The 27120-nt window shown below is 41.1% G+C and overlaps 1 long non-coding RNA gene across 1 annotated transcript in view; it reads left to right on the top strand.

Annotated features, from left to right (window-relative positions):
- Nucleotides 1-359: 359 nt before the first annotated feature.
- LOC148538556 (uncharacterized) overlaps nt 360-27120 on the top strand; it is a 67155-nt gene continuing 40394 nt past the window's right edge. Inside the window, exon 1 of the long non-coding RNA XR_015871792.1 lies at nt 360-479. This is a non-coding gene — a long non-coding RNA (uncharacterized LOC148538556). The remainder of the gene's footprint in view (nt 480-27120) is intronic.

Below are 27120 nucleotides of genomic sequence, written 5' to 3'. Positions count from 1 at the left end.
GGGGGCCTTTGAGAATCATTTCACTGCAACATTAGCAGGGCCTTCTCTCTCTTCTCTCTCTCTCTCTCTCTCTCTCTCTTTCTCTCACTTTCCAGACACAGCAATCAAACATTGCCAGCCCCCTTGTTGCTTATAGTACTGATCCCCTAAAAGAATGGGGCAACGTAGGGACAAGGTTTTAGTTCTTTTCTATTCAGTATAAAAAAAATGAAGTAAGGAGCATAGAATGACCCGAACATAAAAAAAATAACAGGTGCCACATCTCACACCCCTAGTATTAAAAGTTTTAAATGCAGGCAATGCAATATTTATCACCTGAGATAATAAAAAGGCAAGTCAGTATTTCCCCGTCACAAATTCAAACAGCTTGACCAAATGCTAAGATGAAGAAACATTTCTATTCTGAGGATTTGTTTTAAAAAAGAACCATTTATTTTGTTTTTTATTTTTTTAAGAACTAAACTGTTGACAAGATAAAGGTAAGTTTTTTTTTAATGTACAGTCATTGATTTAATAGAGAAGGGGGGGATTTGCTATTTAAAACAGTAATGATCTACTATTGCAATTAAAACACTGGTTTGCACATCCCAGATACTAATAATTTTAAAGCATGGCTAAATAGACAGAGGACGCATTTGTGTTATAATTAACAAAAAAAAATTACAAAGCATTTAAATAATAAACCATCAGAACACTAGAGACACATAAACTGAGTCACAATTAGTAAAACTAACCTAATTAATCATTCAATTGCCTTTGGATTGTCGTTAGCATGATCACTTATCAACCTTTGATCCTTTTCGAGTCTTAGACAAATAAGCCCTGTGGAGCAAAGTCTTTGCCTGGATAGTAATGAATATGTACTGCTATAAAACAATTCACATGAGATCTTCACATGCAAAATGTCAGAACTGAACTGCTTGCTAAAAACTAAAAGCAATCTTTAATTGCCAAAAGTTTCTTAAATATTATGCTACAAATTATAGAAATTCAGTATTACAAACATGTTTTATAAGTTATAGTATTTGTGAAACTGCTTAATGTACAATAAATTACTTACTATTAGTATAAAGTATTTTATGGTCCTAACAAAGTAACTTTTAAATTATCTGTGTGATGTTGAAATGTCAAGCCATGCAAGTAAAGACCCTGAAAATAGTGTCTTTCAAGTGTAGAGATGTTTTTTTCTTTAATATATATTAATTCTGACTTTTTTTTTATAAAAAATGAATGTCTTTTTTTAATGTAAACGCATTCTTGTATAAATTCAGTCGATAAAATAAACTTAACCATAATTCACTTCTTATATAAAGAACCAGTATATTACTTTAACAATGCAAAAAATAGTGTGTAAAGTTTTGTTTTTTAACAGTCTTTTAGAGGCAAAGTGCTGTAATTGTTGCTACTGTTATTATATTGTTTTTAAAGTACACTTGCTATATGGCTACTGAACTCTTTAAGCTGACACATGCCAGTAACAAATTAACCTTGTTTATTTGGTGTAGGCAAATCAAACTGCGCAATTTAACTAGAAGCATGGTTTAATTTTCTGTCTCTCTCTATTTAATTTGAAAATTAAATAATCTTGACCACACAAGGATATTGAGAGAACTACTTGGCACACTGATAAAGTATAAGGATCATTGACAGGAAACACTGGCTGGTGAAGCATGCAATGCTATTTTATCATGAAATACATCTTTGGTGTTTAACTTCAAATGCAATATTAAAAGGGAATGATGCTACAGTACACTGCGCTCAGGATAAACCAGCATTTCATATCATCATACAGTTGTATAGGAGGATGATTGACAATTTTTAAAACAACAGTCAAACTTTGTTGGAAAGAAAGTTACACTTGCTTTGGCCATACATATTTTCTCTCTATCGCCGCTCTACCTGACCAGCTGGCCTTGCTAAGCCCTATATCTGTGATGGTAGTTAGATGTGAACACATCTTTAAAAACTGTCCTGCAAAATCTTTGCCTTAATTTGGCTTTAAGAGTACACCCCACCAACTGCACCACAGAGAGCAACAAATGGACTGTCATCATCCAAGCTCTATTCATGAAGTCTAAATTCTGTAAAATAGAATGTACAGTTACAATGTGGAATAGAGTAGCAACATTAGAACTTAAGGGTTATACCATAGGAACTTGACACCTCTGTGAAGCGGCACATTCCTCTGCTAAACTTGTTTCACATGGACACACAGGAGTTGGCTTAATTAAAATACTCTTTACCATTATCATTCTAACTCTCTGATTGGCTAAAGCACCCTTTGGCCCAGCCTCTGTCTTTTCCTGCTTGTTTATATTACCTTTTTTTTTAAATGAATTAATTCCAAGGATTAAACTATTTCTTTTTCTAAAAAAAGTAATTTTTTTAGCTATATATCAGAGAGGTTTCACAGAAATCAAAGGGTATTGAAATTGAAAGTAATGATGCTACAGCCATGGCCAAAAGTTTTGAGAATGACACAAGTATTGGTTTTCACAAAGTCTGCTGCTTCAATTTTTATGATGCCAATTTGCATATACTCCAGAATATCATGGAGAGTGATCAGATGAATTGCAATTAATTGCAAAGTCCTTCTTTGCCATGACAATGAACTTAGGGCCTGATTCAGAGTTGGGAATAGAGAGAGATATTTCTCTCAACTGATCATCTTGGTGAAACCATGCTGCACTGCAGGTGGGGCAGATTTAAAATGTGCAGAGAGATTTAGATTTGGGAGGTAGGTGTCCAAACTGACATATAATTTGTAGAGTAATAATAAAGCTGTGCAGTATTTGTGGTCTACATTTAAAAGCAGCCAGTATTTACCCTACATGCAAAAAAATATTATGTATTTACACCACTTGCATTGCAACATGGTTTGTCCAGGTACACAGTTAAGTGCTATCTCTCTCTCTATTCCCAACTCTGAATCAGGCCCTTAATCCCAAAAACAACATTTCAGTCCTGCCACAAAAGGACCAGCTGACATCATGTCAGTGATTCTCTCATTAACACAGCTTAGAGTGTTGATGAGGACAAGGCTGGAGATCACTCTGTCATGCTGATTGAGTTAGAATAACAGACTTGAAGCTTTAAAAGGAGAGTGGAACTTGAAATTGTTCTTCCTCTGTTAACCATGCAAGGAAACACGTGCAGTCATCATTTCTTTGCACAAAAAGGGCTTCACAGGCAAGGATATTGCTGCTAGTAAGATTGCACCTAAATCAACCATTTATCAGATCATCAAGAACTTCAAGGAGAGTGGTTCAATAGTTGTGAAGAAGGCTTCAGGGCACCCAAGAACGTCCAGCAAGCGCCAGGACCATCTCCTAAAGTTGATTCAGCTATGGGATCGGGGCACCACCAGTGCAGAGCTTGCTCAGGAATTACAGCAGGCAGGTGTGAGTGCATCTTCACGCACAGTGAGGCAAAGACTTTTGGAGGATGGCCTGGTGCCAAGAAGTACAGCAAAGAAGCCACTTCTGTCCAGGAAAAACATCAGGGACAGACTGATATTCTGCAATAGGTACAGGGATTAGACTGCTGAGGACTTGGGAAAGTTATTTTCACTGATGAATCCCCTTTCAGATTGTTTGGGGCATCTGGATAAACGCTTGTCCAGAGAAGGAAATGTGAGCGCTACCATCAGTCATGTATCATGCCAACAGTAAAGCATCCTGAGACCATTCACATGTGGGGTTGCTTCTCAGCCAAGGGAGTGAGCTCACTCACAATTTGCCTAAGAACACAGCCATGAATAAAGAATGGTACCAAAACATCCTCCAAGAGCAACTTCTCCAACCATCAAAGAACAGTTTGGTGACGAACAATGCCTCTTCCAGCATGATGGAGCACCTTGCCACAAAGCAAAAGTGATAACTAAGTGGCTAGGGGAACAAAACATCAAAATTTTGGGTCCATGGCCAGGAAACTCCCCAGACTTTAATCCCATTGAGAACTTGTAATAAATCCTCAAGAGGCGGGTGGACAAACAAAACCCCACAAATTCTGACAAACTCCAAGCACTGATTAGGCAAGAATGGGTGGCCATCAGTCAGTATGTGACCCAGAAGTTGATTGACAGCATGCCAGGGCGAATTGCAGAGGTCTTGAAAAAGAAGGGTCACCACTGCAAGTATTAACTCTTTGCATAAACTTTATGTAATTGTCAATAAAAGCCTTTGACACTTATGAAATGCTTGTAATTTTACTTCAGTATACCATAGTAACATCTGACAAAAAGTTCTAAAAACACTGAAGCAGCAAACTTTGTGAAAACTAATACTTGTGTAATTCTCAAAACTTTTGGCCATGGCTGTACTTTACATTGTACCTATACATTTGGTTACTTTGTTTCCCTGATATTTATCTCTTCCATGTTGGGAAGTGTAGACAGGCCCAAACATATAAAAACTGAGAGATGTACATATGTTTTAAAGTTCCTTTTGCCATTTATGGTAATAGGTCTTTACTCATTGCACAAATTGAAAAACAATGCGTGACATGTTGGGCTAATCATACTAAGCGCACACTAGATTGTCAACTCTCTTATAAGCAGGCCCACGCAGCCCTTTGTTAACCTGTTTGTATTTATTTTGTCTACTTTGTATTCTCCTGTTTTATGTATGCTTTTTCTTCCCAATAGAAAATAATAATAATAATATTATTAATATTATTATTATTATTATTATGATTATTTTGATTATTATTGTCTACTGTTCTATCAAGGCTGCCTGAAGAGATCCATATTCTACAGCATGGGTTCTTAACCTGTAGGCCGAGACTCAAAATGGCATCAAGCCATCAAAGTCCTGATCACGCTTTTATTGCAATAATATTGTGTGCTATTAGCTAATTAACTAAATATAGATTATATTTTACTATTATATGAAAGAATTACCTAATTTTCAGGTATTTAGATTTAATTACAAGTCATGGTTTTTCATTTATAGACCACAGCGGTGTTTCCCAAACTCAGGGCCTGATTTAGAAATGTACCCTAATGGCACCGCAGCTGCGAATTTGTATGCATTTGCATATTCCGCAGCTGTAAAATATGCAAATGTCACAGACGCCTGGATTTATATGGACTGGCACCTTTGCAAATCCAAGCGCCTGCTTATTAAACTGCAGCAGTGGCCACCGATCCTTTGATAATCGGCCTTCTAAGTAATCTTATGGTTGTTCAGAATGGCCACATGTACTGAGGCGACTAAACCATTTTTATTGCATACGGGATCGCAGGTGCAGGCTGCGACACCCCCAAAAAAGGACGTGACATGGCTGCATTTTTGCCCCCACTCCCCTGTTACCTTCCAGAAACGCTGCCTGACAGCTACTCACACAGCTGGTACATAGCCGCTGAGAGTGACGCTGGTAATGTACCTTAACGCATGCGCAGTGCGACTCAGGTCCATGTGCAGTTTACTGATAATCGCTCAACTGTGTAAATATCGGCCTTGCGTCCATCTCTGAATGAAACCCTCAGTCCTCAAGGCACCTTAGCAGCCCAGGTTTTAAGGCTATCCATGCTTGGTCACAGGTGACTTAAATTAATACTTCAATCATTTTAATTCACCCATCTGTGCTCAACCATGGATATCTTTAATACCTGGTTAGTTAGGGTGCCATGAGGACAGAGTTTAGGAAACATTAGACTACAGTAAAATATTTAGAGATATGCATTTTTAATAGAAAACAGTAACATGGTTTCTAGATTTCATTTGGGTCCTAGATCAGCACACATAAAAAATAATGGGGCAGGGTTTTGGAAAAATATACGTTAATTGGACAGGGACACAAACAAACACAGTATAGTGAATGATAGGCTCTTGCAGAAGGCTTAGTAATGTCTTTATTGAATGTAAAATTCGGTCTGTAATTTTTTTTGGTTGTCTTGTTTCTCAATATTCACTTTATACTATCATGAAAGAACAATAAAATACTGTTAGTATGCCTTTAAGTCTATTTTTAGGGTTTTGTTCTCACTAAAATACATTTGGACCCATATTGCAGTATGTGAGTCCACAAAACAGGTACATGATAATAATCCAAATTCATGAATCAAGATCTATCAGAAAACCTTTTCCTGCAAATAGTTTCTTACAGTCTCACTCCTTTTACACAAAGCCAGACATTAAAAAAAAAAATTCTCAAAAAAAATACAGTACGTTGTCATAAGCTTGGTTGATGGTCTGGATTTTGGAATATTACAAAATACTATTGTGTTTAGCAGCAAATACTATTTGAGCAGACATTTTGTACTTTAATCCAAGTACTTTATGATTTTGCAGATTCTTTTAGGCCAAAAACATACTTGCTGACTGGCTTTGCTGCAAGGCCCCTTGAGGCAAGCAGAAATAAGAGCGTGTTTTCTGGGGAAGAATTGCAAGATTCATGATAAAAAAGATAACGCTGCATCTGTATTAGTGCAAATGGGTTCTGCTCTGCTGATGCATTAGTTCGGCAATCCGTGTTCCAAGGAGTCCATTTATCAGGCAGACTCTATAAATAACAAGACTCATTTAAGTAATTAACCATTGTTGGTAAGTGTTATAATCATAAAACTTTTTTCCCATAATGTGTGCAAAGTTTGTGCTATTTTGAATATTTATAGTATATAGGTAGAAAGAGAAAATAAATCACCTTTCTACACTATACAGCTGCAGGACCCCTGTAGGTCCGCTTTCGGATGGCATAGCGCGCTGTGACTGATAGTTGTATTTTTACCAACCTGACCCAGAACTTTTCATACTGCATAACACCACAAATCCCCTGAGGTGTAGAGCACTTTATTAAAATATACTGTCATTTTGTGCTATATATAATAGATTTTTATTAGTATTATTTTAAAAATGTAATGCAAACAAGCTACATAACGGGGTATTTGTTTGTAGAGAGAAGTAGGTGTTAAAACAATATAAATATCTACAGGAAATAAAATACAGGATTAAGGAGAAGCATATATATATAAAAAAAAAAATAACATTTAATAATATGTATGGTATGATTCCATTATTGTTTCCAGTATTAACTATTCTAGGGACTATTCCAGGGACAGTCCAAGGTTTTAACATATTTGTCCCTTATTGTCTCTGTTTTAGTTGTAATTATTCCCGGGACTATAGAAGACACTTATTAAAGAGTAGAGATGTGCGGTTTGGTTCTCCAGAAATCCGAATCCACACGAATTTTCGTGAATCCAAGTCGCGGTTCTAATCTCTTGAGGAGATCCGGGTAAATCTGGGTCGCGGTCCTGATCTTTTTGTGGTTCTGAATTCAGATTTTAAATCTGAATTTTGGGTTTTTGATGCAGAAATTACATGATTTTAGCTGTTTTTAAAACTTTTTATCTATTTTTTATTTAAAAAATCCAGATCCAAAACCAAAACCAAAACACTTGAGGGTGGTTTGCAAAACCAAATCCAGATCCAAAACCTTGAAGGCGATACAGATCAAAAACCAAAACCAAAACACGGGGGTCGGCGCACATCCCTATTAAAGAGTAGTATATAAAATAAATGAAGTGTGTTATAAAGTCATTATAGTACAGTTAATATAATGGGGAATGTAGAACTCAATCATCCACAAAGGCTGTTTAGATCATGATGTGCTAAGTAGTATAGCACCATCTTAGCAGCTAAGTGACAGTAGAGACTATTGGTAACTCTTATGTCAGATCACCGCTTGGAAGATATATTGGCACTTGTAGATCCTCCCTCTGTCCCTATGCATGATCAGAATTAGCCCATATTTCAATATTATTATTATTTAATTTTTTTTACACAGGAGAGACCTTGGACCATGAATTGTCTCAAAAGAGACCTCAGTTTATCCCCCTAGTGTCATTACTAACAGTTTCAGTGTAAGCCGCATTTACTAGCAGCTACCATTTATCTATTAGAGGTATCTAATATCAGGCTCATAATATCAGTCTCCTCAGTTTCTGTGCTCTAGGCTGCCCTACTGACATCCCAATGTGGTGTCACAGGATATCCCTCTATCTGCATGAAGTTCAATACTCCTGTAATGTGCCCATAGTGTTTAGTAACAACAGGGCCTGTAAGCAATTGCCAGTCCCAGTAATGGCAGTGTTTATTGCCTGGTATACACTGTATGTGTTGTGGGACATATGCATTCCAGAGCATTCAGAGTAATAAACAGCTATTGAAATAGGCATGCAATGGAAGGGAATAGAGATGAGTTACAGAGGAATGTCACACAAAATAAATGTTGTGGCAGAATAGACTGTTTCTCAGAAGTGCGGAGATCCTATGATATAACATTCAATTGCTGATTTTGTTTTCAAATTCCCATTGTGTGCTGTATTTGCACATTCCTCATTCTGCATTTTGTGGAGCTTATAGACTATACATAGAGAAGGGATGACATTCTGCGTTGTGGAGTTGGTGAGGTAGGGGTCCAAGTGAAACAAAAATGGCGAGGAAATTCAGATCGGGACACTTCGGGGTATATTTACTAAAGTGTGGGTTTTTAGAGGTGGAGATTTTGCCCATAGCAACCAGTCAGATCCTAGTTATTATCTTCTAGAACAGGCCTGGCCAACCTGTGGCTCTCCATCTGTTGTGAAACTACAAGTCCCAGCATGCCCTGCAAAAGTTTTGCTATTAGGGAATGCTAAAACTGTGGCAGGGCATGCTGGGATGTGTAGTTTTCACAACAGCTGGAGAGCCACAGGTTGGCCTGTTCTAGAATGTGCTAGATAAATGTTAAGCAAAATCTGATTGGTTACTATGGGCAACTTCTAAAAACATGCACTTTAGTAAATAAACCCCTTAAGGTGGGAAACATGCAAAATCCCTTATCCAAATCTGGAATTTGATGAATATTTTCTTATAATTATTTTAAAAATTCACATCTAGAAGAGAAAATCCAGCGCTTTGTACATTATGTGCTAAAAACATAACGTTCCAAGTCTATTTCAGTGTCCCATACGGATCATATAAGCTAGTTTCCTCAATTTCATGAATTCCACTTCAGTTAAACACAGAGGTAAACAATAAAATCCTCCCTGTATGTCTATACGTCACACTGTATAAAGAACAAGCCTTACTTTCATATTTATTTTTTCACAACTGTGAAATGAGTCTGTGCCGTTATACTGCAAATATGAAATATAGCAAGAGCACCATCTAGATGTTAAAATGTTATTCCTAAAATAAACTGTGCATACTAATAACTTACATGATACTGCACATCAACAATACATTTAGGACCTGATTCAGAGTCGCTCGCAAGATGCGGCCGCTCACTCCCGGCGTATGCAAATCCAGCGCATGCTCAGCAAGGCAGGCTATCGCACGGCAAGGCATTAGCACGCCCACTATGTCTTGGCGAGCAATCACTTTGTGTATGCAGACGCCCACCAGACATTCATATGACGCCCACTTGCGCACGTCATATCCAGGAAGTGCATGAAAACATTGGTACATCGAGCACCATCGGATGTGCTCGCAGCTCTTGAGGACGACTATACCTGGCCGCAAGCACTGTGATCCCTTCAGTGTGAATTACAAGCAGGTGACGTGTACAATGACGCTGCCTGTTACTTATTCACGCCTATGAAACGGCTTTGCAACACACAGGCACGCCTGCGTTCACACCTCCACTCCCCTGTTTCTAGTGGCCAGCCCCTGTTACCACCAACAAACAGCCTCTCTTGTCACTCATTCAACTGGGCTGTCTATGCTGGGCGAGCGAGAGCTTCCTGATCTGACACAGTGGTTCGCGCACGCGCTATGTGAGTGATGCATTCGCATGTGCAGAATGCAAATATCGGCCAGCAACGAGTGATCGCATCCTAGCAGGTTTGCATCAGGTCCTTAGTGGCATGCTAAATACGTGACCTGACGCTTGCCCGCGGTCGCAGGACACGCAGTGCGGTGGCGGCAGAGGAATCAGATCGGATCCCTCTTTGCAACCCTGGACCTACTTCCCATAGGAAGGAGCAGGATCTGAAGATGACATTGGTTCCCACAAGCAAATTACAGAAACTTTCAGTATTCAGAGTTTGCTGTATACTGGGGGGCTCCATCAGGCCCCTAATAATGAATTAGCCGTTACAAAAAACATGCAAAAACTAGTGTTTCCGCATGTCCACCGGGTCTATAATGAATAGGCCCCTAAAACCTGTATAAAATAAAACATAAATTGATCAATATATGGAAAACAATTAGAAATAGTGGTAGGAGGCACAAATCAATTAACGTAGATATACAGTATACATATATATATAGTTTACACTACTTCATGATTAAATAAATGATATTTGAGTAAAACGAGTCGTACTGAGACACAATCTTCTGTGCGGTCTCACACTGATGCAATGAACCATTATGTCTCAGTAGCTCAGAATGTAGAGAGAAAACATGTGGGCTAGATTAACTTTGACAAGCATCTGGGAGCTTAAATTCCTTCAGGTCAACATTTTTTTTTAGCCAGAATCTCTTGACCTGATAAAAACAGTTTATTTCCCAACAGCTTGTCAAAAACATTTATGTTATTCAACAAATAGTTATAACTACAAAAGTGTTTACACCATTCATCTCATATATATTTCACTGGGCAGAAGCAAGAGGGATGAATAACATTAACTTGATAATCTTATGGATAGCCTATACTACCTGGTGGGTGTATGGCAGGCTATAATTTAATTCATTCCTGCCTCGGCGTGTTGTAAATGGCTGGTGACCACGGCTCCGCTGTTATGTGACGATGAGAGCCAGGCTGTACTGTAGATACTGAGGCTTCAGGTTATAACCGTCCAGTCCTATTTGATGGAGCTGACTAGAGTGCATTGGGGAAGCAGACATATTGTTGAAACTCAATCAGGGGTATTCAATTTGGAACGAAAATTTCGGCGCCGATGACGTAATTTTCGCCGATTTCAATTATCCCCGTATTCAATTTCAAAGACTTTTCGCAGGTTTGAAAAATCTTTGAAAAAAAACGGGGATAACTTTTCACCACTGAATAGATGGCGAAAAAAAGTGCAGAATTGGGGTTTAGAGGTGCAGGCTTAAAAAAAATAGCCTGCACCCCTGGGAATGACATTTAAAAAATAACTGTGTCAAAAAAAGTTTTTAAAAAAATAGGGACACCCCAAAAAATTAATTAAAAAATTTGGGGTGAAAAAAAATAAATGGAAAAAAAAGTGTTTAAAAATAGGGAAATAGGTTCAAGGCTATTCTGCAAATATGCGGCAGGTGTTTTCTAGGATAGATTATTAGCGGCAGGTGCATTTTTGCAGAATTAAAAAAAAACACTTTAGGGACTTAAAAATATGCTGGTATCCATTTTCATGTACCCCAAATTTGATGGGACCACTTAAAAAAAACTAAAAAAATAACCTAAGTGCTCTTCTGCATCACTTCTTCAATGTCGGAAAAAAAACACCTGCCGCGGCTATTTAAAACCCCGACTTTCATTTGCAGGCTAAAACGGGGGTACCCATAGTGATCCCCCATATTTTGACAGCTTTAGGGGGGTCCTACAATTTATTCCAGGCAATTTCCATTTTTTATTGCCGATCCTATTTTGCCGGCTCCCGTTTTCGTAGCTTTTTAATTGAATACGGGGATAAAGCGGGCGCGCGCCCGATACTTTACCCAGGAAAAGCTCCGATGTGGAGCGAAAACTCCAGCATGGACTTTTCGCTCCCATATTGAATACCCCTCAACATGTCAACAGTTTAATCATGATGCTTTACTATCTTGTTTAAAGTTATAATGCTGACACGGTTAACATTACATGATATTATGCCATCGACATTCTCCCGTCGGCATATTGACTATCGACATATGTATTCCATTTGTTGACTATGGCTGGATGGAATAAAACTGCCTACACATTGTGCTATGGTGGCTTATTTGGCATATACAAGGCGTCCCAACTGCCAGCTAAGCCTCTTATTTGCCAAGCAGGACACACAAAGTTGATCAATCCTTTAACAATCTGAATAATAATAATTTTATTTATATAGCACTTTTCTGTAATGGGACTCAGGCCCTCAGAGCCGGACGCTCTGACCAGAATCAGGGCCATCCTATTTAAATGTGGAGCGGCCTTTTGGACGCTCACATAGCTGTGGGTTACCACCACAGCTTATGCGAGCGTCCATGATGATGGTCGCGATGGTCAAGACCATCGCGACCATCGGGCTTGCGACGAGACCCTGCGGTAGGGTCTCGTGGCCGCAAGCACTGGAGTGATTTTGGCTCTATCAGAGCCAAAATTACTCCCACTGACATCACTAGTGATGTCAGTGGGGCCGGACCAAGACGGTAGGCGTTCCCATGGGAACGCCTCCGTCTGGCAGCCACGCCCCGGCACACCCACCAAAGGGGGCGTGCTGTCAGTCACCATCGACAGCACGCCCCCTTTGGTGCGAGACCCGGAGCGACAGCTTGGCTGTCGCTGTCCGGGTCTCGCGCATGCGCATGACGGAGCTCCCTCCGTCGTGCGCATGCACATTGGGGTAACATCGACCCACTTGCGAGCGTCCTGCGCTCGCGAGCGGGTCTGAATGAGACCCTCAATGCGCCTAATAGATACTATGAACATAATACAGAGGTTTTACATTTTCAAAAAATACAGAAACCATGAACATTATAATAGTGTGTCTATCGGTCCTCTCAGTATCCAGACAGAACAGAGCTGCTTACTGTTGGACACATGTTCTCAAACTCGGTCCTCAGGACCCCAAACAGTGCATGTTTTCCAGGTCTCCTCACAGAATCATAAGTGAAATAATTATCTCCACCTGTGGATCTTTTCAAATGTGTCAGTGAGTAATGAATACACCAGTGCACCTGCTAGGTGACCAGGAAAATGTGAACTGTGTGGGGTCCTGAGGACCGAGTTTGAGAACCACTGCTGTAGGACAGAATTGGAATAACTAAGCTAGTAGAATGGATTCTGAAATTGGAAGGTAATGCCAAGTTGTTCATTGGCTAAAGAAATTGGGTGGCTTTTATGTTGAAAATAGCTGTCATTTTCCATAAGGATGTATCACTTTCAACGGGCTGTCAAATAAATAAAATCCCCTTCTTTTCCTCTCATCCATGAAAAATGTTTTGGTAAATTAATGGATAATTTGTTATCTTATCCTGGCAACATTAGTGCAGGGATCCTTTAGAAGATAACAGTTTGGGTCGTTTCTGTTCCCATTTTATGGAGTGAATGTAAAAAGTTATAAAGGAGCTAATATACAGTAAATAGACATGGGGCCAAATGTAATAGGGTGAGAGCTTAGAATATGTGAGAGTTTGCCAAGTTTACTTTTGAAACTCAGCCAATGTAATAGATCGGAGAACATGCAAACTCACATGTTTTTAGACTAAAAAAACTGTCACGATTTCAACTCTCATTCAGATGTTTTCCCATTTTGAAGAAAAAACTTGACCAATCTGAGAGATTACTGCTAAACTCTCACAATTTCTAACCTCTCACTCTATTACATTTGGCCCATGGTGATCGATGGGTCTCTGGGAATGTGAGATGACACTCCTATAACTTTGGCTACAAGTTTATTTAACTATTTTTCAATCTTTCATTTAAGTGATGCCAACTCTGTTTAAGTGTTATGTAATAGCTAATATTAACTGCAAAAAAAGAAAAAGCTCACCTTTAGGGTGAGAGAGGGTCATATTAAGTTGGGTTTGAAAGTATTCCAGTATAATTATTCTTCTAATTATTATTATTTATTTAATTTATTTATATGGTGCCACAAGTGTTCCGTAGCACCTTACAAAGTACATAAACAAAAAGTTGACCAATGACTTACAGTACAATACAATACAGAACAAGGACATGGATAATATACTTTGCTACATTATCGACCATAACCTCCACATATGCAGTAGAGCATACGCACCCAAGTGTTAGGTGCCCTAAGTAGATGAAAGTAATGTAAGGAGAAGCACAAGAGGGTAGAGGGCCCTGCTCGTAAGAGCTTACATTCTAAAAGGGAGAGGCAGACAAACAGGTGTGACACAGATGGGTTAGACGGGAAGGAGGGAACATGTAGGTTAGGATGAGAGCAGGAAGGCATTAATGAAGTAGTGGGTCTTGAGAGCCCATTTAAATGATTGTAGAGAGGTGGCGAGTCTGACGGGGAGAGGGTTCCAGAGGTGGGGAGCAGCACAGGAAAAATCTTGGAGGCGGGAGTGGGAGAAAGTAATCAGTTTACATCATTTATATCATTTACAATATTTGTGCTTCAGTATTCCAGTATAATGTATGTCATTTACAATATATGTGCTACAGTATTCCAGTATAATGTATGTCCTTTACAATATTTGTGCTAAAGTACTTCAGTATAATGTACAGTATGTCATTTACAATATATGTGCTACAGTATTCCAGTATAATGTATGTCATTTACAATATATGTGCTACAGTATTCCAGTATAATGTATGTCATTTACAATATTTGTGCTACAGTACTCCAGTATAATGTATGTCATTTACAATATTTGTGCTACAGTACTCCAGTATAATGTATGTCCTTTACAATATTTGTGCTACAGTATTCCAGTATAATGTATGTCATTTACAATATTTGTGCTACAGTACTCCAGTATAATGTATGTCATTTACAATATTTGTGCTACAGTATTCCAGTATAATGTATGTCATTTACAATATTTGTGCTACAGTACTTCAGTATAATGTATGTCATTTACAATATTTGTGCTACAGTACTTCAGTATAATGTATGTCATTTACAATATTTGTGCTACAGTATTCCAGTATAATGTATGTCATTTACAATATTTGTGCTACAGTATTCCAGTATAATGTATGTCATTTACAATATTTGTGATACAGTACTTCAGTATAATGTATGTCATTTACAATATTTGTGCTACAGTACTCCAGTATAATGTATGTCATTTACAATATTTGTGCTACAGTATTCCAGTATAATGTATGTCATTTACAATATTTGTGCTACAGTACTTCAGTATAATGTATGTCATTTACAATATTTGTGCTACAGTATTCCAGTATAATGTATGTCATTTACAATATTTGTGCTACAGTACTCCAGTATAATGTGTCATTTACAATATTTGTGCTACAGTATTCCAGTATAATGTATGTCATTTACAATATTTGTGCTACAGTATTCCAGTATAATGTACAGTATGTCATTTACAATATATGTGCTACAGTATTCCAGTATAATGTATGTCATTTACAATATATGTGCTACAGTATTCCAGTAAAATGTATGTCCTTTACAATATTTGTGCTACAGTACTCCAGCATAATGTATGTCCTTTACAATATTTGTGCTACAGTACTCCAGTATAATGTATGTCATTTACAATATTTGTCCTACAGTACTTCAGTATAATGTATGTCATTTACAATATTTGTGCTACAGTACTTCAGTATAATGTATGTCATTTACAATATTTGTGCTACAGTATTCAAGTATAATGTGTCATTTACAATATTTGTGCTACAGTATTCAGTATAATGTGTCATTTACAATATTTGTGCTACAGTATTCCAGTATAATGTACAGTATGTCATTTACAATATATGTGCTACAGTATTCCAGTATAATGTATGTCATTTACAATATATGTGCTACAGTATTCCAGTAAAATGTATGTCCTTTACAATATTTGTGCTACAGTACTCCAGTATAATGTATGTCCTTTACAATATTTGTGCTACAGTACTCCAGTATAATGTATGTCATTTACAATATTTGTCCTACAGTACTTCAGTATAATGTATGTCATTTACAATATTTGTGCTACAGTACTTCAGTATAATGTGTCATTTGCAATATTTGTGCTACAGTATTCCAGTATAATGTATGTCATTTACAATATTTGTGCTACAGTATTCCAGTATAATGTATGTCATTTACAATATTTGTGCTACAGTACTTCAGTATAATGTATGTAATTTACAATATTTGTGCTACAGTACTTCAGAATAATGTATGTCCTTTACAATATTTGTGCTACAGTACTTCAGTATAATGTATGTCATTTACAATATTTGTGCTACAGTACTTCAGTATAATGTATGTCATTTACAATATTTGTGCTACAGTATTCCATAATAATGTATGTCATTTACAATATTTGTGCTACAGTACTTCAGTATAATGTATGTCATTTACAATATTTGTGCTACAGTACTTCAGTATAATGTGTGTCATTTACAATATTTGTGCTACAGTACTTCAGTATAATGTATGTCATTTACAATATTTGCGCTACAGTATTCCAGTATAATGTATGTCATTTACAATATTTGTGCTACAGTATTCCAGTATAATGTATGTCATTTACAATATTTGTGCTGCAGTACTTCAGTATAATGTATGTCATTTACAATATTTGTGCTACAGTATTCAAGTATAATGTATGTCATTTACAATATTTGTGCTACAGTACTTCAGTATAATGTGTCATTTACAATATTTGTGCTACAGTATTCCAGTATAATGTATGTCACGTACAATATTTGTGCTACAGTACTTCAGTATAATGTATGTCATTTACAATATTTGTGCTACAGTATTCCAGTATAATGTATGTCATTTACAATATTTGTGCTACAGTACTTCAGTATAATGTATGTCATTTACAATATTTGTGCTACAGTATTCAAGTATAATGTATGTCATTTACAATATTTGTGCTACAGTACTTCAGTATAATGTGTCATTTACAATATTTGTGCTACAGTATTCCAGTATAATGTATGTCATTTACAATATTTGTGCTACAGTATTCCAGTATAATGTATGTCATTTACAATATTTGTGCTACAGTACTTCAGTATAATGTATGTCATGTACAATATTTGTGCTACAGTATTCCAGTATAATGTATGTCTTTTACAATATTTGTGCTACAGTACTTCAGTATAATGTGTCATTTACAATATTTGTGCTACAGTATTCCAGTATAATGTATGTCATTTACAATATTTGTGCTACAGTACTCCAGTATAATGTATGTCATTTACAATATTTGTGCTACAGTACTCCAGTATAATGTATATCATAGTGTATGTCATTTACAGTATTTGTACTACAGTACTCAAGTACTCCAGTATAATGTATGTATAATGTATGTATTTACAATATTTGTGCTACAGGCTCAAACACAAACTCGCTCACAGAATATACACGGAACACAGCAGTTTCTATGTTTGATGATTCAGCAAATATGGAGAATATGTTTCCCATTAGAATCAATAAGTGTTGTACTGTACATATCTCCACTGTGTGGTGGATACAGCTTATTGCACCTCAGGTTCAGTAAAATGCTTTTGTTTACAGTGTAAAATCCATTATTCATTATGGGGAAAAGAATGTCCATAGCAACCAATCAGCTTCTAGCTAGAATTTATCAGGTACATTCTATATAATGTTATATAGAAGCTGATTGATTACTATGAAAAACTTCTCCACTTGTTCACTTCTCCCCTTCTCCAGTCTTGAAACGCTATGATACATCCTCCCCTATATATCTAGCAAACAATATTGCTTCTTTTCGGAGGTAGTTTAAGAGTGGACAGGGCCCGTGTGCAGCCCCTCCTCTCTGGCAGTGCGGTAGGCTCTGGTTTTGTGCCAGAGCCTACTATGCATGCGCAGGTCCTGGAGACTTTTGTCTGCAGTACTGGCCGACACAGGACTCCGGAGAGGAACGTCAGTAATATAATATGGGCAAAGGTGCCAGAACATGGGGAGGGGGGGGCAAGGAGTGCAGCTCACCCCCTGCCTAAACATGAGAGAGGTGCAGGAGGAGCGATGCGCAGTCAAGTGAAAGACTGGACATTTACATCCTCTGTGCAGTTCAGGGACTGTGCTGAGGCAGCCTTTTAATATTGTATAATATGCAGCCCTGCCCCTCCTGATCCCATGTGATCCCGTTGACCAGCCTTACCTTGATGATTAAGGTGCTGGCTGCAGTCCAAGGCTCCTTCTTCCCCCATCGCAGCATTGCCATCCCTGTCCATGGGACTCCCGGTCTCCTCCTTGCCATGGTGCCACCTCCTCCTCCTCATGATACCGCCTCCGTGTCCCAGGTGGCTCCGCCCTCAGGACTCCTCACAAGGCAGGTAGAGATCTGATTTAAGGGTGCCAATATGATATCTTCGCCCCCACCAACCTAAAAATGTTCTGCCGCCCCAGGATATGGTTGCAGGGTATACGTTGTGGGCCTCCCTGGACCCAGGTGCCCTTGAGCAACGAACACCCAGCACCCATTAAAGATACATCAATGCTTCTTTTGTTCAGGCTAAATGGAGCTTGTATTACAGTACTGCCTGTATGGGGGGTCCCTATCTTCACCCTTGGCCTTGGTCCCAAGTACTGTGAAAACAGTCTGGATAAAGAAAGAATAGGAGATGTAAATATTTGTGCTGTACTCAGGGGCGTTTTATGAGAGGAGACTCAGGGTCTCATTCAGACCCGCTCGCAAGCGCTTGCGCAAGCCCCGGAGCAAGAGAGAAATTCTCTCGCTCCGGGGCTCACTACAAAAGGGGCAGCTGTCGATGTTGATCGACAGCTCGCCCCGTTTTGTAGGCGTGGCGGGGGGTGGTTTCACAAATGGAGGCGTTCCCAAGCGAACGCCTGCCGTTTGTGGGTGGCCCCACTGACATCACCAGTGATGTCAGTGGGAGACCTTCCGGCTATGTTAGAGCCGGAAGCTCACTGGGGCTTGCGGCAGACGAGACCCTACCACAAGGGTCTCGTCGCAAGCCCCGATGGTCGCGATGGTCAAGACCATCGCGACCATCATCCTGGTCGCTCGTTAAAGCTGTGGGTGATAACCCACAGCCTAGTGAGTGGCCAGGAGGACGGCTCAGAAAATGGAAGCGGCCGCCCTCTGAATGAGGTCCTCAATGTGGGCCCCCTCCTCTCTTCAGCGGTCCCGCAGTGCACTGTAGATTCTGGCTTAGCAACATAATCTACTGCACATGCGTGGGTCACTGGGAAACGCAGGACAGTAGTACTGCGCATGCGCAGGTCACTGGGAATATGGCCGCCGCCATTTTCACAGAGAATTTTGCTGCTCGGCGCTGCAAAGCAGCACAACGGAGAGGTAAGTATAAGACTATGGGTGCACACCCCGCACCCATTATAGATACGCCCCTATCTGTACTTTGGACCTCATTCAGAGCCGGACGCTATTTGCGCTTGCTCGTTCAGAAAAAAGGGGTGGCTATTCAAATGAACCGTTCGCTCTTTGCGGTCTGTTCACGCCTCTAGGTCTGAACGAGCGAACCAAACATGCGGTCGTTTTTTGGAAAACTATGCCCCCTGGCCGCTCGCATCCTACGTCATGTCCGCTATTTATTAGATTAATCGAGTACATCGACCAGCGTATGAACTGCTCGCTATTCTTGTGGTTGGTTTTTCCTACCGCAATCTTGCGAGCAGTTCTGACTATAAAATAACCCAGTGACGTGGTCAATATCGCAGTACTACCTGTACTACTGGTCAATGACGCTGCTGTATTAATTATGCACACCCATAAAACGCCCGTTTTCACCTTTAAGCACGCCTGCGTTCGGATCTCCACTCCCCGTTTTCAAGCACCTTCCCCTGTTACCACCCACATACGCCTCCTCCTGTCACTCAAAATAGCAGGCATTCGCTATTTAGCGAACAAACGATTTTCGGCCGCACTGACTGGTTCGCACATGCGTATTACGATCCGTACGCATGCGCAGTTGTGCAAATATCGCTCGGAACGAACAAGCGGCCGCTTACGAGCGGCTCTGAATCAGGCCCTTTGTACTAGATCCTCAACGAGTATACCTTCTGACCCAAGAGGTATTATACGGAATCGTTATAAAATACAGATGGCTGAATAGCCGCCGGTTCTCATACCGATACCGGAAGCCTGAAGGAAGGATATTCCGACAGCGTCCGGTAAGTACTCTAACCCTCCCCTCTGCCCCTCCTAACCCTAACCAGTGGCAGATCCAGGGGGGGCGATTGGAGCGATCGCCCCCTCTAGCTCAGTCCATCCTTTATCAGCTCTCTCCTCTGCATCATTCACTGGAGAGAGATGGTAAAGGCTGTGCTGTGATGGGAGCTGTGTAAGCGCGCTCAGGGGTGTGTGTCAGTGTGTCACTGACAGGCTGTCACCCGGGAGCCAGGGAGGAAGAGATCACAGCTGGCTCCTCACACCCAGCTGCTGCTGCTGTCATCACTGCTACAGCGCTGCTGCTGTCCTTCACACACTGCCACCAATGGCCTGCGGTGAGCATGCCTATTCCCTCCTCCTCTTCCGGACCCTTATCCTCCGTGAAGCCCTGCCCTTTCTTGCATCCACCATGTATCTGTGCTTCTCCTCCACTCCCCTAGTCTCCACCCCATCCTCTCCTCTCCCCTGTCTGTGTATGTCTCTCTCTCTCCTCCCCTGGAGCTCCGCAGTCTGCTGAGAGCAAATAGCCTACTTCCTGCTCAGGTAAGTATATAGGAAGGGGGGGCATATTAATGCAGTCTGGGGATGGGTGTATTAAGGCTATCTCTAGGGGCAATATTAATGGGATGGTTGTGTAATAATATGGGTGGTATATTAAAGCTATGTGGGTAGTGGGTGGGGGTGTAGTATAGGTGGGTGTGGGTGTAGTATTATATTAGAGGGGTATATGACTGCTATCTGGGTGGTGGGTGGGAGTGTAGAAATATTATGGGGGTATATTACTGCTATCTGGGTGGTGGGTGGGATGTAGTAATATTATAGGGGGTATATTACTGCTATCTGGGTGGTGGGTGGGGGTGTAGTATAGGTGGGTGTGGGTGTAGTATTATATTAGAGGGGTATATTACTGCTATCTGGGTGGTGGGTGGGGGGTGTAGTAATATTATAGGGGGTCTATTACTGCTATCTGGGTGGTGGGTGGGGGTGTAGTAATATTATAGGAGGTATATTACTGCTATCTGGGTGGTGGGTGGGGGTGTAGTAATATTATAGGAGGTATATTACTGCTACCTGGGTGGTGGGTGGGGGTGTAGTAATATTATAGGGGTTATAGTACTGCTATCTGGGTGGTGGGTGGGGGTGTAGTAATATTATAGGAGGTATATTACTGCTACCTGGGTGGTGGGTGGGGGTGTAGTAATATTATAAGAGGTATATTACTGCTATCTGGGTGGTGGGAGGGGGTGTAGTAATATTATAGGAGGTATATTACTGCTATCTGGGTGGTGGGTGGGGGTGTAGTAATATTATAGGGGGTATAGTACTTTTATCTGGGTGGTGGGTGGGGGTGTAGTAATATAGGAGGTATATTACTGCTATTTGGGTGGTGGGTGGGGGTGTAGTAATATTATAGGGGGTATAGTATTGCTATCTGGGTGGTGGGGTGGGGGTGTAGTAATAATGTGCCTGATACAGAGGTGGATGGATCTGCAGTAGCAGCTGCAACAAATTTGCAGCCACCAGTGCGTCTTTATGCATTGGCTGCACCATAGGACATTAGAGCAACCCTATGGTTGCTCAGAATGTCCATTGGATCATGGATGCCAATGCAAGTGGAACTGCGTCTTTCGATGTAGTTCCTAACACAGACATGCCCACCGCCATTAGCCACTCCCATAGTCACTGCCCAGGAACACCTATTGAATATTGAAACTGCATGCATCGCCATGCTATTCCAATATGCATCCCCCGCAGTAACCATCGGGAGACGCCTGAGCAGTGCGACTCTGACACATGCACGGAAGTAAAACATTGGGCGCTTGTATCCAATGTGTTACTAGCGCCCACCTATGTATCAGGTCCTCTATGTGAGGCGAGGGGTACAGTAATAGCATCTGCGGGCAAATTGATGTTGTACGTATACATTTTATATATATATATATATTTATATTTATATTAGGGGTGTGCACCGGCCACTTTTCGTGTTTTGTGTTTTGGTTTTGGATCTGGATCTTTCTTCGTGTTTTGGATCTGGATTGGTTTTGCCAAAACCACCCTTCCGTGTTTTGGGTTCTGGGTTTTGTGTTTTGGATCTGTATTTTTTTGAAAAAAAGCATAAAAACAGCTAAAATCACAGAATTTGTAGGTTTTTCTGCTCCTATGCTATTATTAACCTCAATAACCTTAATTTCCACTCATTTCCAGTCTATTCTGAACACCTCACACCTCACAATAGTGTTTTTATGTCCAAAAGGTTGCACCGAGGTAGCTGGATGACTATGCTAAGCGACACGAGTGGGCGGCACAAACACGTGACCCATCTAGGCGTGAAACTGCAGTGGCAGACAGGATGGCAGTTTGAAAAACTAGGCCCCAAACTGTACATAATGCAAAGGAAAAAAAGAGGTGCAAGATGGAATTGTCCTTGGGCCCTCCCACCCATCCTTATGTTGTATAAACAGGACATGCACACTTTAACAAACCAATCATTTCAGCGCCAGGGTCTGCCACACAACTGTGGCTGAAATGATTGGTTCGTTTGGGCCCCCACAAAACAAGCTGGCAATTAATCTGTCCCTGCACAAACTGGCTCTACGGAGGCAAGATGTCATCCTCATCCTCCTCATCCACCGATTCCTCACCCTCTTCAGTGTGTACATCCTCACCCTCACAGAGTATTAATTCGTCCCTGCTGGAACCACAGGTCCCTCTATACGTTCTGGAGGCTGGTCTCCCTGGAAGAGTTGATAATTCATTTTGATGAACATCATCTTCTCCACATTTTGTGGAAGCAACCTCCTACGCCTTTCGCTGACAAGGTTCCCGGCTGCACTAAACACTCTTTCGGAGTACACACTGGAGGGGGGGCAACTCAGGTAAAATAGAGCCAGTTTGTACAGGGACCTCCAAATTGCTTCTTTTTCCTGCCAGTACAGGTACGGACTGTCTGACATGCCTACTTGGATGCTGTCACCGATGTAATCCTTTAACAGACAGACGCACGCTTGTCGCTGCTGCTTTGAGGATGCAAGTGCGGCTACAGCCCACACAATTCACAAAGACAGAAAAAAAAAAGGAATATTTTTATTGTTTGTGGAGCGCACTTTGAGGGTTACACCACCCTTTAACAGACGCACGCTTGTCGCTGCTGCTTTGAGGATGCAAGTGCGGCTACAGCCCACACAATTCACAAAGACAGAAAAAAGAAGAAGAATATTTTTATTGTTTGTGTAGCACACTTTGAGGGTGTCACCACCCTTTAACAGACAGACGCACGCTTGTCGCTGCTGCTTTAAGGATGCAGGTGCGGCTACAGCCCACACATTTCACAAAGACCGAAAAAAAAGAACAATATTTTAATTGTTTGTGTAGCACACTTTGAGGGTGTCACCACCCTTTAACAGACAGACGCACGCTTGTCGCTGCTGCTTTAAGGATGCAGGTGCGGCTACAGCCCACACAATTCACAAAGACAGAAAAAAGAATATTTTTATTGTTTGTGTAGCACACTTTGAGGGTGTCACCACCCTTTAACAGACAGACGCACGCTTGTCGCTGCTGCTTTGAGGATGCAAGTGCGGCTACATCGCACACAAGTCACAAACACATTAAAAAAATAGTTTTTTATTTTTTGGAGCACTTTGAGAGTTACACCACCCTTTAACAGACAGACGCACGCTTGTCGCTGCTGCTTTAAGGATGCAGGTGTGGCTACCCACACATTTCACAAAGACAGAAAAAAAAGAACAATATTTTAATTGTTTGTGTAGCACACTTTGAGGGTGTCACCACCCTTTAACAGACAGACGCACGCTTGTCGCTGCTGCTTTAAGGATGCAGGTGCGGCTACAGCCCACACATTTCACAAAGACAGAAAAAAAAAGAACAATATGTTAATTGTTTGTGTAGCACACTTTGAGGGTGTCACCACCCTTTAACAGACAGACGCACGCTTGTCGCTGCTGCTTTGAGGATGCAAGTGCAGCTACATCGCACACAAGTCACAAACACATTAAAAAAAATGTTTATTTTTTGGAGCACTTTGAGAGTTACAACACCCTTTAACAGACAGACGCACGCTTGTCGCTGCTGCTTTGAGGATGCAAGTGCAGCTACAGCCCACACAATTCACAAAGACAGAAAAAAAAAGAACAATATTTTAATTGTTTGTGTAGCACACTTTGAGGGTGTCACCACCCTTTAACAGACAGACGCACGCTTGTCGCTGCTGCTTTGAGGATGCAAGTGCAGCTACATCGCACACAAGTCACAAACACATTAAAAAAATAGTTTTTTATTTTTTGGAGCACTTTGAGAGTTACACCACCCTTTAACAGACAGACGCACGCTTGTCGCTGCTGCTTTAAGGATGCAGGTGTGGCTACCCACACATTTCACAAAGACAGAAAAAAAAGAACAATATTTTAATTGTTTGTGTAGCACACTTTGAGGGTGTCACCACCCTTTAACAGACAGACGCACGCTTGTCGCTGCTGCTTTAAGGATGCAGGTGCGGCTACAGCCCACACATTTCACAAAGACAGAAAAAAAAAAGAACAATATTTTAATTGTTTGTGTAGCACACTTTGAGGGTGTCACCACCCTTTAACAGGCAGACGCATGCTTGTCGCTGCTGCTTTGAGGATGCAAGTGCGGCTACATCGCACACAAGTCACAAACACATAAAAAAAAAATAATAATTTTTTTGGAGCACTTTGAGAGTTACAACACCCTTTAACAGACAGACGCACCCTTGTCGCTGCTGCTTTGAGGATGCAAGTGCGGCTACAGCCCACACAATTCACAAAGACAGAAAAAAAAGAACAATATTTTAATTGTTTGTGTAGCACACTTTGAGGGTGTCACCACCCTTTAACAGACAGATGCACGCTTGTCGCTGCTGCTTTGAGGATGCTGGTGGAATCTAGACGGGATTTGGAACCGAGGACACACTACCTCCATCAATTGTCTAAATCCCACTGCACTAATGGCGGATACCGGATGCACATCTAACACCAACATAGCAGTCAAGGCCTCAGTTATACGTTTTGCTTCAGGATGACTGCTGTCGTACTTCATCCTCATCGCTAGGGACTGTTGGAGGGTCAATTGTTTAGTAAAAGTAGTGATGTTCCTACTTCCTCTCTGGGATGATGAACAACTCCCAGCAGCAGCAACAGCACTAGGAGGAAGTGGTTCTTGATCTTTCTCTATTTTATTTTTATCGGAGAAAGTTTGGTCCTCCATTTATGTTATATTGATATATACGTGCGGCTAAAGCGCACTCAAACACAGAAAATATTTTTTTATTTTTGCTGGAGAGTAGTGCACTTTGTGGGTTACACCACCCTTTAAGAAATGAGCCAGCCGGCTCTTTACTTATGGGACACAGGCGCACGCTTGGCGCTGCTCCTTTGTTGATGCACGTGCAGCCACAGTGCACACAAGTCACAAACACAGAAAATATATATTTTTTTGTTTTGGAGTGTACTTTGGGGGTTACAGAACCCTTTAACGGTCAAGTCAGCCGGCCCTTTACTTATGACACAGGCGCACGCTTGGCACTACTTTGTTGATGCACGTGCGGCTACTGCGCACACAATTCACAAACACAGAAAATAATTTTTTTTTTGGTTTGGACTGGAGTGTACTTTTGGGGGTTACAGCACCCTTAACGGTCAAGCCAGCTGGCCCTTTACTTATGACACAGGCGCACGCTTGGCACTACTTTGTTGATGCACGTGCGGCTACTGCGCACACAATTCCCAAACACAGAAAATAAATTTTTTTTTGGTTTGAACTGGAGTGTACTTTCGGGGGTTACAGCACCCTTAACGGTCAAGCCAGCCGGCCCTTTACTTATGACACAGGCGCACGCTTGGCACTACTTTGTTGATGCACGTGCGGCTACTGCGCACACAATTCACAAACACAGAAAATTATTTTTTTTTTGGTTTGGACTGGAGTGTACTTTCGGGGGTTACAGCACCCTTAACGGTCAAGCCAGCCGGCCCTTTACTTATGACACAGGCGCACGCTTGGCACTACTTTGTTGATGCACGTGCGGCTACTGCGCACACAATTCACATACACAGAAAATATTTTTTTTTTTGGTTTGGACTGGAGTGTACTTTCGGGGGTTACAGCACCCTTAACGGTCAAGCCAGCCGGCCCTTTACTTATGACACAGGCGCACGCTTGGCACTACTTTGTTGATGCACGTGCGGCTACTGCGCACACAATTCACATACACAGAAAATATATTTTTTTTTGGTTTGGACTGGAGTGTACTTTCGGGGGTTACAGCACCCTTTAACGGTCAGGCCAGCCGGCCCTTTACTTATGACACAGGCGCACGCTTGGCACTACTTTGTTGATGCACGTGCGGCTACTGCGCACACAATTCACAAACACAGAAAATAATTTTTTTTTGGTTTGGACTGGAGTGTACTTTGGGGGTTACAGCACCCTTTAATGGTCAAGCCAGCTGGCCCTTTACTTATGACACAGGTGCACGCTTGGCACTACTTTGTTGATGCACGTGCGGCTACTGCGCACACAATTCACAAACACAGAAAATAATTTTTTTTTTGGTTTGGACTGGAGTGTACTTTCGGGGGTTACAGCACCCTTAACGGTCAAGCCAGCTGGCCCTTTACTTATGACACAGGCGCACGCTTGGCACTACTTTGTTGATGCACGTGCGGCTACTGCGCACACAATTCACAAACACAGAAAATAATTTTTTTTTTGGTTTGGACTGGAGTGTACTTTCGGGGGTTACAGCACCCTTAACGGTCAAGCCAGCCGACCGTTTACTTATGACACAGGCGCACGCTTGGCACTACTTTGTTGATGCACGTGCGGCTACTGCGCACACAATTCACAAACACAGAAAATAATTTTTTTTTGGTTTGGACTGGAGTGTACTTTCGGGGGTTACAGCACCCTTAATGGTCAAGCCAGCCGACCCTTTACTTATGACACAGGCGCACGCTTGGCACTACTTTGTTGATGCACGTGCGGCTACTGCGCACACAATTCACAAACAGAAAATAATTTTTTTTTTGGTTTGGACTGGAGTGTACTTTGGGGGTTACAGCACCCTTAACGGTCAAGCCAGCCGGCCCTTTACTTATGACACAGGCGCACGCTTGGCACTACTTTGTTGATGCACGTGCGG

This window comes from Taudactylus pleione, unplaced genomic scaffold, assembly GCF_031769625.1.
Source record: "Taudactylus pleione unplaced genomic scaffold, aTauple2 ptg000039l, whole genome shotgun sequence".
Lineage (NCBI taxonomy): Eukaryota > Metazoa > Chordata > Amphibia > Anura > Myobatrachidae > Taudactylus > Taudactylus pleione.
This window is presented reverse-complemented; position numbering and strand designations above follow the sequence as displayed.